Source organism: Scyliorhinus torazame, chromosome 4 (genome assembly GCF_047496885.1).
Source record: "Scyliorhinus torazame isolate Kashiwa2021f chromosome 4, sScyTor2.1, whole genome shotgun sequence".
NCBI classification, from domain to species: domain Eukaryota; kingdom Metazoa; phylum Chordata; class Chondrichthyes; order Carcharhiniformes; family Scyliorhinidae; genus Scyliorhinus; species Scyliorhinus torazame.
Genome location: NC_092710.1, coordinates 30,714,549 through 30,729,613, shown reverse-complemented (window position 1 = coordinate 30,729,613; position 15,065 = coordinate 30,714,549).

The window sequence follows — 15,065 nt, the reverse complement described above, 5'->3', positions numbered from 1 at the left end:
CCCTGTGACTGATTCCTTGTGTCTCTTTCCGTGTGTCTCTTACCCTGTGTCAGTTTCCCGGTGTCTGTTTCCTTGTGTCTCTTTTCCTGTGTCTCTTTCCCTGTGTCTCTTTTCCAGTGTTCGTTCCCTGTGTCTCTTTCGCTGTGCCTCTTTCCCTGTGTCTGTTTGCCTGTGTCTATTTTCCTGTGCCGCTTTCCCTGTGTTTGTTTCCCTGTGTTTGTTTCCCTGTGTCTGTTTCCTTGTGTCTCTTTTCCTGTGTCTCTTTCCCAGTGTCAGTTTCCCGGTGTCTGTTTCCTTGTGTCTCTTTTCCTGTGTCTCTTTCCCTGTGTCTCTTTTCCAGTGTTCGTTCCCTGTGTCTCTTTTCCTGTGACTGTTTCCCTGCGTCTCCTTCACTGTGTCTGTTTCTCTGTGAGTCTTTTGGGGTGCCTCTTTCCCTGTGTCAGTTTGCCTTTGTCTATTTTCCTGTGCCGCTTTCCGGGTTTTTGTTTCCCTGTGTCTCTTTCCCTGTGTCTCTTTTCCTGTGGCTGTTTCCCTGTGTCTCTTTTCCTGTGCCTCTTTCCCTGTGACTGTTTCCCTGTGTCTCCTTCACTGTGTCTGTTTCCCTGTGAGTCTTTCCCTGTGTCTCTTTTCCTGTGGCTGTTTCCCTGTGTCTCATTTCCTGTGCCTCTTTCCCTGTGTCTGTTTCTGTGTGCCTCGATCCCTGTACCTCTTTTCCTGTGGTACCTTCCCTGTGATACTTTTCCTGTGATACATTCCCTGACATTCTTTTCCTGTGTCTCGTTTCCAGTGTTCGTTCCGTGTCTCTTCCTGTGCCTCCTTCTCTGTGTCTGTTTCCCCGTGCCTCTTTTCCTGCGCCTCTTTCCCTGTGTCTGTATCCCTGTGCCTCTTTCCCTGTGCCTTTTTCCTGTGATTCTTTCCCTGTCTGTTTACCTGTGTCTCTTTTCCTCTGCATCTTCCCTGTGTGTGTTTCCCTGTGTCTCTTTCCCGGTGTCTCTTTCCCGGTGTCTGTTTCCGTGTGCCTCTTTCACTGTGCGTCTTTTCCTGTGATACTTTCCCTGCGCCTCTTTCCCTGCGTCTGTATCCCTGTGCCTTTTTACATGTACCTCTTATCCTGTGTCAGTTTCCCTATGTATATTTCCGTGTGTCTCCTTCCCTGTGTCTGTTTCACTGTGTTTCTTTTCCGGTGCCTCTTTCTCTGTGTCTGTTTACCAGTGTCTCTTTTCCTGTGCCTCTTTCCCTGTGCCTCTTTCCTTGTGTCTGTTTCCCTCTGTCTGTTTTCCTTTGCCTCTTTACCTGTGTCTGTTTCCGTGTGCCTCTCTCCCTGTGCCACTTTTGCTGTGATACGTTCCCTGAGATACTTTCCTTGTGTATCTTTTCCAGTGTCTCTTTCCCTGTGTCTCTTTCCCTGTGTCTCTTTCCCTGTGTCTTTCCCTGTGCCTCTCTCCCTATCTCTGAATCCCTGTGCCTCTTTAACTGTGCCTCTTTTCTTGAGATACTTTCCCTGTGTCGCTTATCCTCTGCCTCTTCCCTGTGTTTCTTTCCCTATGTCTCTTTTCCTGTGCGTCATTTCCTGTGATACTTGCCCTGTGATACTTTTCCCGCGATATTTTCCCTCTGATACTTTCCCTGTGTCTCTCTTCCAGTGTCTTGTTCCCTGTGTCTCTTTTCCTGCGCCTCTTTCCCTGTGTCTATATCCCTGTGTTTATTTCCTGTGCCTCTTTCCCTGTGTCTGTTTCCCTGTGCCTGCTTCCGTGTGATAATTTCCCTGTGATACTTTCCCTGGGATACTTTCCCTGGGATACTTGCCCTATGATTGTTTCCCTGTTTCTACCTCCCTGTGTCTCTTTCACTGTGTCTCTTTCCTTGTGTCTCATTCCCTGTGATACTTTCCCAGTTTATCTTTCCCTGTGTCTGTTTCCGTGTATCTATTTTCATGTGCCTCTTTTCCTGTGACTGTGTCCCTGTGTCTGTTTTCCTTTGCCTCTTTACCTATGTCTGTTTCCGTGTGCCTCTCTCCCTGTGCCACTTTTCCTGTGATACGTTCCCTGAGATACTTTCCTTGTGTATCTTTTCCAGTGTCACGTTCCCTGTGTCTCTTTCCCTGTGTCTCTTCCCCTGTGTCTCTTTCCCTGTCACTCTTTCCCTGTGTCAGTTTCCCTGTGTCTGTTTCCGTGTGTCTGTGTCTCTGTGTCACTTTCCCTGTGTCTCTTTCCCCGTGTCCATTTCGCTGTGTCTCTTTCCCCGTGTCCATTTCGCTGTGTCTCTTTCCCAGTGTCTCTTACCCTGTGCCTGCTTCCCTGTGATACTTTTCCCTGTGTCTCTTTCCCAGTGTCGCTTTCCACTCTGCCTGTTTCCCTGTGTCCCTTTCCCTGTGATTCTTTTCCGGAGAAACATTCCCTGTGATACTATTCCTGTGATACATTTCCTGTGTCTCTGTCCCTGTGTCTCTTTCTCTGTGTCTCTTTCCCTGTGTCTCTTTCCCTTTGACTCTTTTCCTGTGTCTCTTTCCCTGTTTCTGATTCCCTGTGACATTTCCCTGTGTCTGTTTCCCTGTGTCTGTTTCCCTGTTTCAGTTTCTATCTGCCTCTTTCACTGTGACTCTTTCCCTGTATCTCTTTCGCTATGTCTCTTTGCTGTGTCTCTTTCCCTGTGGATGTTCTCTGTGTCTCCTTTCCTGTGATACTTTCCCTGTGTCTGTTTCTCTGTGTCTTTTTCCCTGTGATTCTTTCCGTTTCTCTTTCCCTGTCTCTCTTTCGCTGTGTCTCTTTCGCTGTGTCTCTTTCCTTGTGTCTCTTTCCCTGTGTCTGTTTCCCTGTGTCTGTTTCTCCGTGTCTCATTCGCTGTGTGTCTTTCCCTGTGTCTCTTTCCCTGTGTATTTCCTTGTGTCTCCTGTCCTGTGATACTTTTCCTCTGTCTCTATCCCAGTTTCTGTTTCCCCGTGTCTGTTTCCCAGTGTCTGTTTCTCCTTGTCTGTATCCCTGTGTCTCTTCCCCTGTGATATTTTGCCTGTGTCTCTTTCCCTGTGTGTCTTTTTCCGTCTCCATTTCCCTGTGTCTCTTTCCCTGTGTCTCTTACCCTGTGCCTGCTTCCCTGTGAAACGTTTTCTTGTGTCTCTTTCCCTGTGTCGCTTTTCAGTGTGTCGCTTTCCACTGTGCCTGTTTCCGTGTGTCCCTTTCCCTGTGATTCTTTTCCTGTGATACTTTCCCTGTGTCTCTTTCCCTGTGTCTCCTTCCCTGTGCCTCTTTCCCTGTATCTGCTTCCCTGTGTCTCCTTTCCTGAGCCTCTCTCCCTGTGTCTCTTTCCCTTTGTCTGTTTCGCTATGTCTCCTTTCCTGTGACTCTTTTCCTGTGTCTGTTTCCCTGTGTCTCTTTCCCTGTGATACTTTCCCCGTGTCTCTTTCCCTGTTTCTCATCCCTGTGACGTTTCCCTGTGTCTCTTTCCCTGTGCCTGTTTCCCTTTTTCAGTTTCTCTGTGTCTCTTTCCATGTTACTCTTTCCCTGTATGTCTTTCCCTGTGTCTCTTTCCTGTGTCTCTTTCCCTGTGGATGTTCCCTGTGTCTCCTTTCCTCTGAAACGTTCCCTGTGTCTCTCTCCCTGTGCCTCTTTCCCTGTGTCTCGTTCTCTGTGTCTGTTACCCTGTGTCTGTTCCCTGTTTCTGTTTCCGTGTCTCTGTTTCCCTGTGTCTGTTTCCCTGTGTCTGTTTCTCTGTGTCTGTTACCCTGTGTCTCTTTCCCTGTTTCTGTTTCCCTGTGTCTGTTTCCCTGTATCTGTTTCCCTGTGTCTGTTTCTCTGTGTCTGTTTCCCTCTGTATCTTTTCCTGTGATACTTTTCCTGTGATACTTCCCCTGTGTCTATTTCCCCGTGTCTGTTTCCCTGTATCTGTGTCCTTGCGTCTCTTTCCCTGTGTCTCTTTCCCTGTGCCTCTTTCCCTTTGTCTGTTTCGCTCTGTCTCCTTTCCTGTGCCTCTTTCCTTGTGTCTCTTTCCCTGTGACTCTTTTCCTGTGTCTGGTTTCCTGTGCCTCTTACCTGTGATACTTTCCCCGTGTCTCTTTCCCTGTGTCTCTTTCCCTTTGTCTGTTTCCCAGTGCCTCCTTTCCTGTGCCTCTTTCCCTGTGTCTCTATCCCTGTTTCTCCTTTCCTGTGTCTCTTTCCCTGTGACTCTTTCCCTTTGTCTAATTCCCAGTGTCTCCTTTCCTGTGCCTCTTTCCCTGTGTCTCTATCCCTGTTTCTCCTTTCCTGTGTCGCTTTCCCTGTGACTCTTTCCCTTTGTCTGATTCCCAGTGTCTCCTTTCCTGTGCCTCTTTCCCTCAGTCTCTATCCCTGTTTCTACTTTCCTGTGTCTCTTTCCCTGGGACTCTTTCCCTGTATCTCTTTCCCTGTGTCTCTTTCGCTGTGTCTCATTCCTTGTGTACCTTTCCCTGTGTCTCTTTTCCTGTGTCTGTTTCCCTGTGTCTCTTTCCCTGTGATACTTTCCCCATGTCTTTTTCCCTGTTTCTGATTCCCTGTGATGTTTCCCTGTGTCTCTTTCCCTGTGTCTCTTTTCCTTTGTCTGTTTCCCAGTGTCTCCTTTCCTGTGTTTCTTTCCCTGTGTTTCTTTCGCTGTGTCTCTTTCCCTTTGGCTCTTTCCCTTTGGTTCTTTCCCTGTGTCTCTTTCCCTATGTCTCTTTTCCTTTGTCTGTTTCCCAGTGTCTCCTTTCCTGTGCTTCTTTCCCTGTGTCTGTTTCCGTGGAACACTTTTCATGTGATACTTTACCTGTGTCTCTTTTCCTGTGCCTATATCCCTGTGTCTTTTTCCCCCTGATCCTTTCCGTCTGATACTTTCCCTCTGTCACTTTCCCTGTGTCTGTTTTCCTGTGTCACTTTCTCTGTGTCTGTTTCCCAGTGTCTCCTTTCCTGTGCTTCTTTCCCTGTGTCTGTTTCCGTGGAACACTTTTCATGTGATACTTTCCCTGTGTCTCTTTCCCTGTGTCTCTTTCCCTGTGTCTCTTTCCCCGTGTCTCTTTCCCTGTTTCTCATCCCTGTGACGTTTCCCTGTGTCTCATTCCCTGTGTCTGTTTCCCTTTTTCAGTTTCTCTGTGTCTCTTTCCATGTTACTCTTTCCCTGTATGTCTTTCCCTGTGTCTCTTTCATGTGTCTCGTTCCCTGTGTCTCCTTTCCTCTGAAACGTTCCCTGTGTCTCTCTCCCTGTGCCTCTTTCCCTGTGTCTCGTTCTCTGTGTCTGTTACCCTGTGTCTGTTTCCCTGCTTCTGTGTCCGTGTCTCTGTTTCCCTGTGTCTGTTTCCCTGTGTCTGTTTCTCTGTGTCTGTTAACCTGTGTCTCTTTCCCTGTTTCTGTTTCCCTGTGTCTGTTTCCCTGAATCTGTTTCCCTGTGTCTGTTTCTCTGTGTCTGTTTCCCTCTGTATCTTTTCCTGTGATACTTTTCCTGTGATACTTCCCCTGTGTCTATTTCCCCGTGTCTGTTTCCCTGTATCTGTGTCCTTGCGTCTCTTTCCCTGTGTCTCTTTCCCTGTGCCTCTTTCCCTTTGTCTGTTTCGCTCTGTCTCCTTACCTGTGCCTCTTTCCCTGTGTCTCTTTCCCTGTGACTCTTTTCCTGTGTCTGGTTTCCTGTGCCTCTTACCTGTGATACTTTCCCCGTGTCTCTTTCCCTGTGTCTCTTTTCCTTTGTCTGTTTCCCAGTGCCTCTTTCCTGTGCCTCTTTCCCTGTGTCTCTATTCCTGTTTCTCCTTTCCTGTGTCTCTTTCCCTGTGACTCTTTCCCTTTGTCTAATTTCCAGTGTCTACTTTCCTGTGCCTCTTTCCCTGTGTCTCTATCCCTGTTTCTGTTTTCCTGTGTCTCTTTCCCTGTGACTCTTTCCCTTTGTCTGATTCCCAGTGTCTCCTTTCCTGTGCCTCTTTCCCTGAGTCTCTATCCCTGTTTCTCCTTTCCTGTGTCTCTTTCCCTGGGACTCTTTCCCTGTATCTCTTTCCCTGTGTCTATTTCCCTGTGTCTCTTTCCCTGTGTCTCCTTTCCTGTGATACTTTCCCTGTGTCTGTTTCCCTCTGTCCGTTTCTCTGTGTCTCTTTCCCTGTGATTCTTTCCCTGTTTCTCTTTCCCAGTATCTATATCCCTTATCTCTTTCGCTGTGTCTCATTCCTTGTGTCTCTTTCCCTGTGTCTCTTGCTCTGTTTCTGTTTCCCTGTGCCTCTTTCCTGTGATTCTTTCCCTGTGTCTCTTTCCCTGTGTCTCTTTCCCTGTGTCTCTTTCCCTGTGTCTCTTTCCCTGTGTCTCTTTCTCTGTGTCTCTTTCCTTGTGTCTCTTTCCCTCTGCCTCTTCCCCTGTGTATGTTCCTTGTGTCTACTTTCCTGTGATACTTTCCCTGTGTCTCTTTCCCAGTTTCTGGTTCCCTTTGCCTGTTTCCCTGTGTCTGTTTCTCTGTGTCTGTTTTCCCGTCTCCATTTTGCTGTGTTTCTTTCCGTGTCTCTTATCCTGTGCCTGTTTTCCAGTGTCCATTTTGTTGTCTTTCTTTCCGTGTCTCTTATCCTGTGCCTGCTTCCCTGTGATACTTTTCCCCGTCTCTTTCCCTGTGTCTCTTTCGCTGTGTGTCATTCCTTGTGTCCCTTTCCCTGTGTCTCTTTTCCTATGTCTGTTTCCCTGTGTCTCTTTCCCTGTGATACTTTCCCCATGTCTTTTTCCTTTTTTTTCTGATTCCCTGTGATGTTTCCCTGTGTCTCTTTCCCTGTGTCTCTTTTCCTTTGTCTGTTTCCCAGTGTCTCCTTTCCTGTGTTTCTTTCCCTGTGTTTCTTTCGCTGTGTCTCTTTCCCTGTGTCTCTTTTCCTTTGTCTGTTTCCGAGTGTCTCCTTTCCTGTGCTTCTTTCCCTGTGTCTGTTTCCATGGAACACTTTTCATGTGATACTTTACCTGTGTCTCTTTTCCTGTGCCTATTTTCCTGTGTCTTTTTCCCCCTGATCCTTTCCGTCTGATACTTTCCCTCTGTCACTTTCCCTGTGTCTGTTTCCCTGTGTCAATTTCTCTGTGTCTGTTTTTCTGTGTCTCTTTCCCAGTGTCTCCTTCCCTGTGCCTCTTTCCCTGAGTCTCTATCCCTGTTTCTCCTTTCCTGTGTCTCTTTCCCTGGGACTCTTTCCCTGTATCTCTTTCCCTGTGTCTCTTTCCCTGTGTCTCTTTCCCTGTGTCTCCTTTCCTGTGATACTTTCCCTGTGTCTCTCTCCCTGTGTCTCTCTCCCTGTGTGTCTTTCCCTGTATCTCTTTCCCTGTGTCTCTTTCCCTGTGTATGTTCCTTGTGTCTGTTTCCCTGTGTCTGTTTCTCTGTGTCTGTTTCCCTGTGTCTCCTTCCCTGTGTCTCTTTCGCTGTGTCTCCTTCCCTATGCCTATCTCCCTGTGACAGTTTCCCTGCGTATGTTTCCCAGTGTCTGTTTCTCTGTGTCTGTTTCCCTGTGATTCTTTCCCTGTTGCTCTTTCCCTGTGTCTATTTCCCTTTGTCTCTTTCTCTGTGTCTCTTTCTCTGTGTCTCTTTCTCTGTGTCTCTTTCTCTGTGTCTCTTTCTCTGTGTCTCTTTCTCTGTGATTCTTTCCCTGTGTCTCTTTACCTGTGTCTATATCCCTGTGCTCTTTCGCTGTGTCTCATTCCTTGTGTCTCTTTCCCTGTGTCTCTTGCTCTGTTTCTGTTTCCCTGTGCCTCTTTCCTGTGATTCTTTCCCTGTGTCTCTTTCCCTGTGTCTTTTTCCCTGTGTCTCTTTCCCTCTGCCTCTTTCCCTGTGTACGTTCCTTGTGTCTACTTTCCTGTGATACTTTCCCTGTGTCTCTTTCCCAGTTTCTGTTTCCCTTTGCCTGTTTCCCTGTGTCTGTTTCTATGTGCCTGTTTTCCCGTGTCCATTTTGCTGTGTTTCTTTCCGTGTCTCTTATCCTGTGCCTGTTTTCCCGTGTCCTTTTTGCTGTGTTTCTTTCCGTGTCTCTTATCCTGTGCCTGTTTTCCAGTGTCCATTTTGTTGTCTTTCTTTCCGTGTCTCTTATCCTGTGCCTGCTTCCCTGTGATACTTTTCCCCGTCTCTTTCCCTGTGTCTCTTTCGCTGTGTGTCATTCCTTGTGTCCCTTTCCCTGTGTCTCTTTTCCTATGTCTGTTTCCCTGTGTCTCTTTCCCTGTGATACTTTCCCCTTGTCTTTTTCCTTTTTTTTCTGATTCCCTGTGATGTTTCCCTGTGTCTCTTTCCCTGTGTGTCTTTTCCTTTGTCTGTTTCCAAGTGTCTCCTTTCCTGTGTTTCTTTCCCTGTATTTCTTTCGCTGTGTCTCTTTCCCTTTGGCTCTTTCCCTTTGGTTCTTTCCCTGTGTCTCTTTCCCTATGTCTCTTTTCCTTTGTCTGTTTCCCAGTGTCTCCTTTCCTGTGCTTCTTTCCCTGTGTCTGTTTCCATGGAACACTTTTCATGTGATACTTTACCTGTGTCTCTTTTCCTGTGCCTATTTCCCTGTGTCTTTTTCCCCCTGATCCTTTCCGTCTGATACTTTCCCTCTGTCACTTTCCCTGTGTCTGTTTCCCTGTGTCACTTTCTCTGTGTCTGTTTTTCTGTGTCTCTTTCCCAGTGTCTCCTTTCCTGTGCCTCTTTCCCTCAGTCTCTATCCCTGTTTCTCCTTTCCTGTGTCTCTTTCCATGGGACTCTTTCCCTGTATATCTTTCCCTGTGTCTCTTTCCCTGTGTCTCTTTCCCTGTGTTCCTTTCCTGTGATACTTTCCCTGTGTCTGTTTCCCTCTGTCCGTTTCTCTGTGTCTCTTTCCCTGTGATTCTTTCCCTGTTTCTCTTTCCCAGTATCTATATCCCTTATCTCTTTCGCTGTGTCTCATTCCTTGTGTCTCTTTCCCTGTGTCTCTTGCTCTGTTTCTGTTTCCCTGTGCCTCTTTCCTGTGATTCTTTCCCTGTGTCTCTTTCCCTGTGTCTCTTTCCCTGTGTCTCTTTCCCTGTGTCTCTTTCCCTGTGTCTCTTTCTCTGTGTCTCTTTCCTTGTGTCTCTTTCCCTCTGCCTCTTCCCCTGTGTATGTTCCTTGTGTCTACTTTCCTGTGATACTTTCCCTGTGTCTCTTTCCCAGTTTCTGGTTCCCTTTGCCTGTTTCCCTGTGTCTGTTTCTCTGTGTCTGTTTTCCCGTCTCCATTTTGCTGTGTTTCTTTCCGTGTCTCTTATCCTGTGCCTGTTTTCCAGTGTCCATTTTGTTGTCTTTCTTTCCGTGTCTCTTATCCTGTGCCTGCTTCCCTGTGATACTTTTCCCCGTCTCTTTCCCTGTGTCTCTTTCGCTGTGTGTCATTCCTTGTGTCCCTTTCCCTGTGTCTCTTTTCCTATGTCTGTTTCCCTGTGTCTCTTTCCCTGTGATACTTTCCCCATGTCTTTTTCCTTTTTTTTCTGATTCCCTGTGATGTTTCCCTGTGTCTCTTTCCCTGTGTCTCTTTTCCTTTGTCTGTTTCCCAGTGTCTCCTTTCCTGTGTTTCTTTCCCTGTGTTTCTTTCGCTGTGTCTCTTTCCCTGTGTCTCTTTTCCTTTGTCTGTTTCCGAGTGTCTCCTTTCCTGTGCTTCTTTCCCTGTGTCTGTTTCCATGGAACACTTTTCATGTGATACTTTACCTGTGTCTCTTTTCCTGTGCCTATTTTCCTGTGTCTTTTTCCCCCTGATCCTTTCCGTCTGATACTTTCCCTCTGTCACTTTCCCTGTGTCTGTTTCCCTGTGTCAATTTCTCTGTGTCTGTTTTTCTGTGTCTCTTTCCCAGTGTCTCCTTCCCTGTGCCTCTTTCCCTGAGTCTCTATCCCTGTTTCTCCTTTCCTGTGTCTCTTTCCCTGGGACTCTTTCCCTGTATCTCTTTCCCTGTGTCTCTTTCCCTGTGTCTCTTTCCCTGTGTCTCCTTTCCTGTGATACTTTCCCTGTGTCTCTCTCCCTGTGTCTCTCTCCCTGTGTGTCTTTCCCTGTATCTCTTTCCCTGTGTCTCTTTCCCTGTGTATGTTCCTTGTGTCTGTTTCCCTGTGTCTGTTTCTCTGTGTCTGTTTCCCTGTGTCTCCTTCCCTGTGTCTCTTTCGCTGTGTCTCCTTCCCTATGCCTATCTCCCTGTGACAGTTTCCCTGCGTATGTTTCCCAGTGTCTGTTTCTCTGTGTCTGTTTCCCTGTGATTCTTTCCCTGTTGCTCTTTCCCTGTGTCTATTTCCCTTTGTCTCTTTCTCTGTGTCTCTTTCTCTGTGTCTCTTTCTCTGTGTCTCTTTCTCTGTGTCTCTTTCTCTGTGTCTCTTTCTCTGTGATTCTTTCCCTGTGTCTCTTTACCTGTGTCTATATCCCTGTGCTCTTTCGCTGTGTCTCATTCCTTGTGTCTCTTTCCCTGTGTCTCTTGCTCTGTTTCTGTTTCCCTGTGCCTCTTTCCTGTGATTCTTTCCCTGTGTCTCTTTCCCTGTGTCTTTTTCCCTGTGTCTCTTTCCCTCTGCCTCTTTCCCTGTGTACGTTCCTTGTGTCTACTTTCCTGTGATACTTTCCCTGTGTCTCTTTCCCAGTTTCTGTTTCCCTTTGCCTGTTTCCCTGTGTCTGTTTCTATGTGCCTGTTTTCCCGTGTCCATTTTGCTGTGTTTCTTTCCGTGTCTCTTATCCTGTGCCTGTTTTCCCGTGTCCTTTTTGCTGTGTTTCTTTCCGTGTCTCTTATCCTGTGCCTGTTTTCCAGTGTCCATTTTGTTGTCTTTCTTTCCGTGTCTCTTATCCTGTGCCTGCTTCCCTGTGATACTTTTCCCCGTCTCTTTCCCTGTGTCTCTTTCGCTGTGTGTCATTCCTTGTGTCCCTTTCCCTGTGTCTCTTTTCCTATGTCTGTTTCCCTGTGTCTCTTTCCCTGTGATACTTTCCCCTTGTCTTTTTCCTTTTTTTTCTGATTCCCTGTGATGTTTCCCTGTGTCTCTTTCCCTGTGTGTCTTTTCCTTTGTCTGTTTCCAAGTGTCTCCTTTCCTGTGTTTCTTTCCCTGTATTTCTTTCGCTGTGTCTCTTTCCCTTTGGCTCTTTCCCTTTGGTTCTTTCCCTGTGTCTCTTTCCCTATGTCTCTTTTCCTTTGTCTGTTTCCCAGTGTCTCCTTTCCTGTGCTTCTTTCCCTGTGTCTGTTTCCATGGAACACTTTTCATGTGATACTTTACCTGTGTCTCTTTTCCTGTGCCTATTTCCCTGTGTCTTTTTCCCCCTGATCCTTTCCGTCTGATACTTTCCCTCTGTCACTTTCCCTGTGTCTGTTTCCCTGTGTCACTTTCTCTGTGTCTGTTTTTCTGTGTCTCTTTCCCAGTGTCTCCTTTCCTGTGCCTCTTTCCCTCAGTCTCTATCCCTGTTTCTCCTTTCCTGTGTCTCTTTCCATGGGACTCTTTCCCTGTATATCTTTCCCTGTGTCTCTTTCCCTGTGTCTCTTTCCCTGTGTTCCTTTCCTGTGATACTTTCCCTGTGTCTGTTTCCCTCTGTCCGTTTCTCTGTGTCTCTTTCCCTGTGATTCTTTCCCTGTTTCTCTTTCCCTGTATCTATATCCCTGTGCTCTTTCGCTGTGTCTCATTCCTTGTGTCTCTTTCCCTGTGTCTCGTGCTCTGTTTCTGTTTCCCTGTGCCTCTTTTCTGTGATTCTTTCCCTGTGTCTCTTTCCCTGTGTCTCTTTCCCTGTGTCTCTTTCCCTGTGTCTCTTTCTCTGTGTCTCTTTCCTTGTGTCTCTTTCCCTCTGCCTCTACCCCTGTGTATGTTCCTTGTGTCTACTTTCCTGTGATACTTTCCCTGTGTCTCTTTCCCAGTTTCTGGTTCCCTTTGCCTATTTCCCTGTGTCTGTTTCTCTGTGTCTGTTTTCCCTTGTCCATTTTGCTGTGTTTCTTTCCATGTCTCTTATCCTGTGCCTGTTTTCCCGTGTCCATTTTGTTGTGTTTCTTTCCGTGTCTCTTATCCTGTGCCTGCTTCCCTGTGATACTTTTCCCCGTCTCTTTCCCTGTGTCGCTTTTTACTGTGTCGCTTCACACTGTGCCTGTTTCCCTGTGTCCCTTTCCCTGTGATTCTTTTCCTGTGATATTTTCCCTGTGATACGTTTCCTGTGTCTCTTTCCCTGTGTCTCTTTCCCTTTGTCTCTTTCGCTGTGTCTCTTCCCCTGTGCCTCTTTCCCTTTGTCTGTTCCCTGTGTCACCTTTCCTGTGAAACATTCCCTGTGTCTCTCTCCCTGTGTCTCTCTCCCTGTGTGTCTTTCCCTGTATCTCTTTCCCTGTGTCTCTTTCCCTGTGTATGTTCCTTGTGTCTCCTTTCCTGTGATACTTTTCCTGTGTCTCTTTCCCAGTTTCTGTTTCCCTGTGTCTGTTTCCCTGTGTCTGTTTCTCTGTGTCTGTTTCCCTGTGTCTCTTTCCCTGTGTCTCTTTCGCTGTGTCTCTTTCCCTGTGCCTCTTTCCCTTTGTCTGTTTCCCTGTGTCACCTTTCCTGTGAAACATTCCCTGTGTCTCTCTCCCTGTGTCTCTCTCCCTGTGTGTCTTTCCCTGTATCTCTTTCCCTGTGTCTCTTTCCCTGTGTATGTTCCTTGTGTCTGTTTCCCTGTGTCTGTTTCTCTGTGTCTGTTTCCCTGTGTCTCCTTCCCTGTGTCTCTTTCGCTGTGTCTCCTTCCCTATGCCTATCTCCCTGTGACAGTTTCCCTGCGTATGTTTCCCAGTGTCTGTTTCTCTGTGTCTGTTTCCCTGTGATTCTTTCCCTTTTGCTCTTTCCCTGTGTCTATTTCCCTTTGTCTCTTTCTCTGTGTCTCTTTCTCTGTGTCTCTTTCTCTGTGTCTCTTTCTCTGTGTCTCTTTCTCTGTGTCTGTTTCTCTGTGATTCTTTCCCTGTGTCTCTTTACCTGTGTCTATATCCCTGTGCTCTTTCGCTGTGTCTCATTCCTTGTGTCTCTTTCCCTGTGTCTCTTGCTCTGTTTCTGTTTCCCTGTGCCTCTTTCCTGTGACTCTTTCCCTGTGTCTCTTTCTCTGTGTCTTTTTCCCTGTGTCTCTTTCCCTCTGCCTCTTTCCCTGTGTATGTTCCTTGTGTCTACTTTCCTGTGATACTTTCCCTGTGTCTCTTTCCCAGTTTCTGGTTCCCTTTGCCTGTTTCCCTGTGTCTGTTTCTCTGTGCCTGTTTTCCCGTGTCCATTTTGCTGTGTTTCTTTCCGTGTCTCTTATCCTGTGCCTGTTTTCCCGTGTCCATTTTGCTGTGTTTCTTTCCGTGTCTCTTATCCTGTGCCTGTTTTCCAGTGTCCATTTTGTTGTCTTTCTTTCCGTGTCTGTTATCCTGTGCCTGCTTCCCTGTGATACTTTTCCCCGTCTCTTTCCCTGTGTCTCTTTCGCTGTGTGTCATTCCTTGTGTCCCTTTCCCTGTGTCTCTTTTCCTATGTCTGTTTCCCTGTGTCTCTTTCCCTGTGATACTTTCCCCATGTCTTTTTCCTTTTTTTTCTGATTCCCTGTGATGTTTCCCTGTGTCTCTTTCCCTGTGTGTCTTTTCCTTTGTCTGTTTCCAAGTGTCTCCTTTCCTGTGTTTCTTTCCCTGTGTTTCTTTCGCTGTGTCTCTTTCCCTTTGGCTCTTTCCCTTTGGTTCTTTCCCTGTGTCTCTTTCCCTATGTCTCTTTTCCTTTGTCTGTTTCCCAGTGTCTCCTTTCCTGTGCTTCTTTCCCTGTGTCTGTTTCCATGGAACACTTTTCATGTGATACTTTACCTGTGTCTCTTTTCCTGTGCCTATTTACCTGTGTCTTTTTCCCCCTGATCCTTTCCGTCTGATACTTTCCCTCTGTCACTTTCCCTGTGTCTGTTTCCCTGTGTCACTTTCTCTGTGTCTGTTTTTCTGTGTCTCTTTCCCAGTGTCTCCTTTCCTGTGCCTCTTTCCCTGAGTCTCTATCCCTGTTTCTCCTTTCCTGTGTCTCTTTCCATGGGACTCTTTCCCTGTATATCTTTCCCTGTGTCTCTTTCCCTGTGTCTCTTTCCCTGTGTCTCCTTTCCTGTGATACTTTCCCTGTGTCTGTTTCCCTCTGTCCGTTTCTCTGTGTCTCTTTCCCTGTGATTCTTTCCCTGTTTCTCTTTCCCTGTATCTATATCCCTGTGCTCTTTCGCTGTGTCTCATTCCTTGTGTCTCTTTCCCTGTGTCTCGTGCTCTGTTTCTGTTTCCCTGTGCCTCTTTTCTGTGATTCTTTCCCTGTGTCTCTTTCCCTGTGTCTCTTTCCCTGTGTCTCTTTCCCTGTGTCTCTTTCTCTGTGTCTCTTTCCTTGTGTCTCTTTCCCTCTGCCTCTTCCCCTGTGTATGTTCCTTGTGTCTACTTTCCTGTGATACTTTCCCTGTGTCTCTTTCCCAGTTTCTGGTTCCCTTTGCCTGTTTCCCTGTGTCTGTTTCTCTGTGTCTGTTTTCCCTTGTCCATTTTGCTGTGTTTCTTTCCGTGTCTCTTATCCTGTGCCTGTTTTCCCGTGTCCATTTTGTTGTGTTTCTTTCCGTGTCTCTTATCCTGTGCCTGCTTCCCTGTGATACTTTTCCCCGTCTCTTTCCCTGTGTCGCTTTTTACTGTGTCGCTTCACACTGTGCCTGTTTCCCTGTGTCCCTTTCCCTGTGATTCTTTTCCTGTGATATTTTCCCTGTGATACGTTTCCTGTGTCTCTTTCCCTGTGTCTCTTTCCCTTTGTCTCTTTCGCTGTGTCTCTTCCCCTGTGCCTCTTTCTCTTTGTCTGTTCCCTGTGTCACCTTTCCTGTGAAACATTCCCTGTGTCTCTCTCCCTGTGTCTCTCTCCCTGTGTGTCTTTCCCTGTATCTCTTTCCCTGTGTCTCTTTCCCTGTGTATGTTCCTTGTGTCTCCTTTCCTGTGATACTTTTCCTGTGTCTCTTTCCCAGTTTCTGTTTCCCTGTGTCTGTTTCCCTGTGTCTGTTTCTCTGTGTCTCTTTCCCTGTGTCTCTTTCGCTGTGTCTCTTTCCCTGTGCCTCTTTCCCTGTGCCTCTTTCCCTTTGTCTGTTTCACTGTGTCACCTTTCCTGTGAAACATTCCCTGTGTCTCTCTCCCTGTGTCTCTCTCCCTGTGTGTCTTTCCCTGTATCTCTTTCCCTGTGTCTCTTTCCCTGTGTATGTTCCTTGTGTC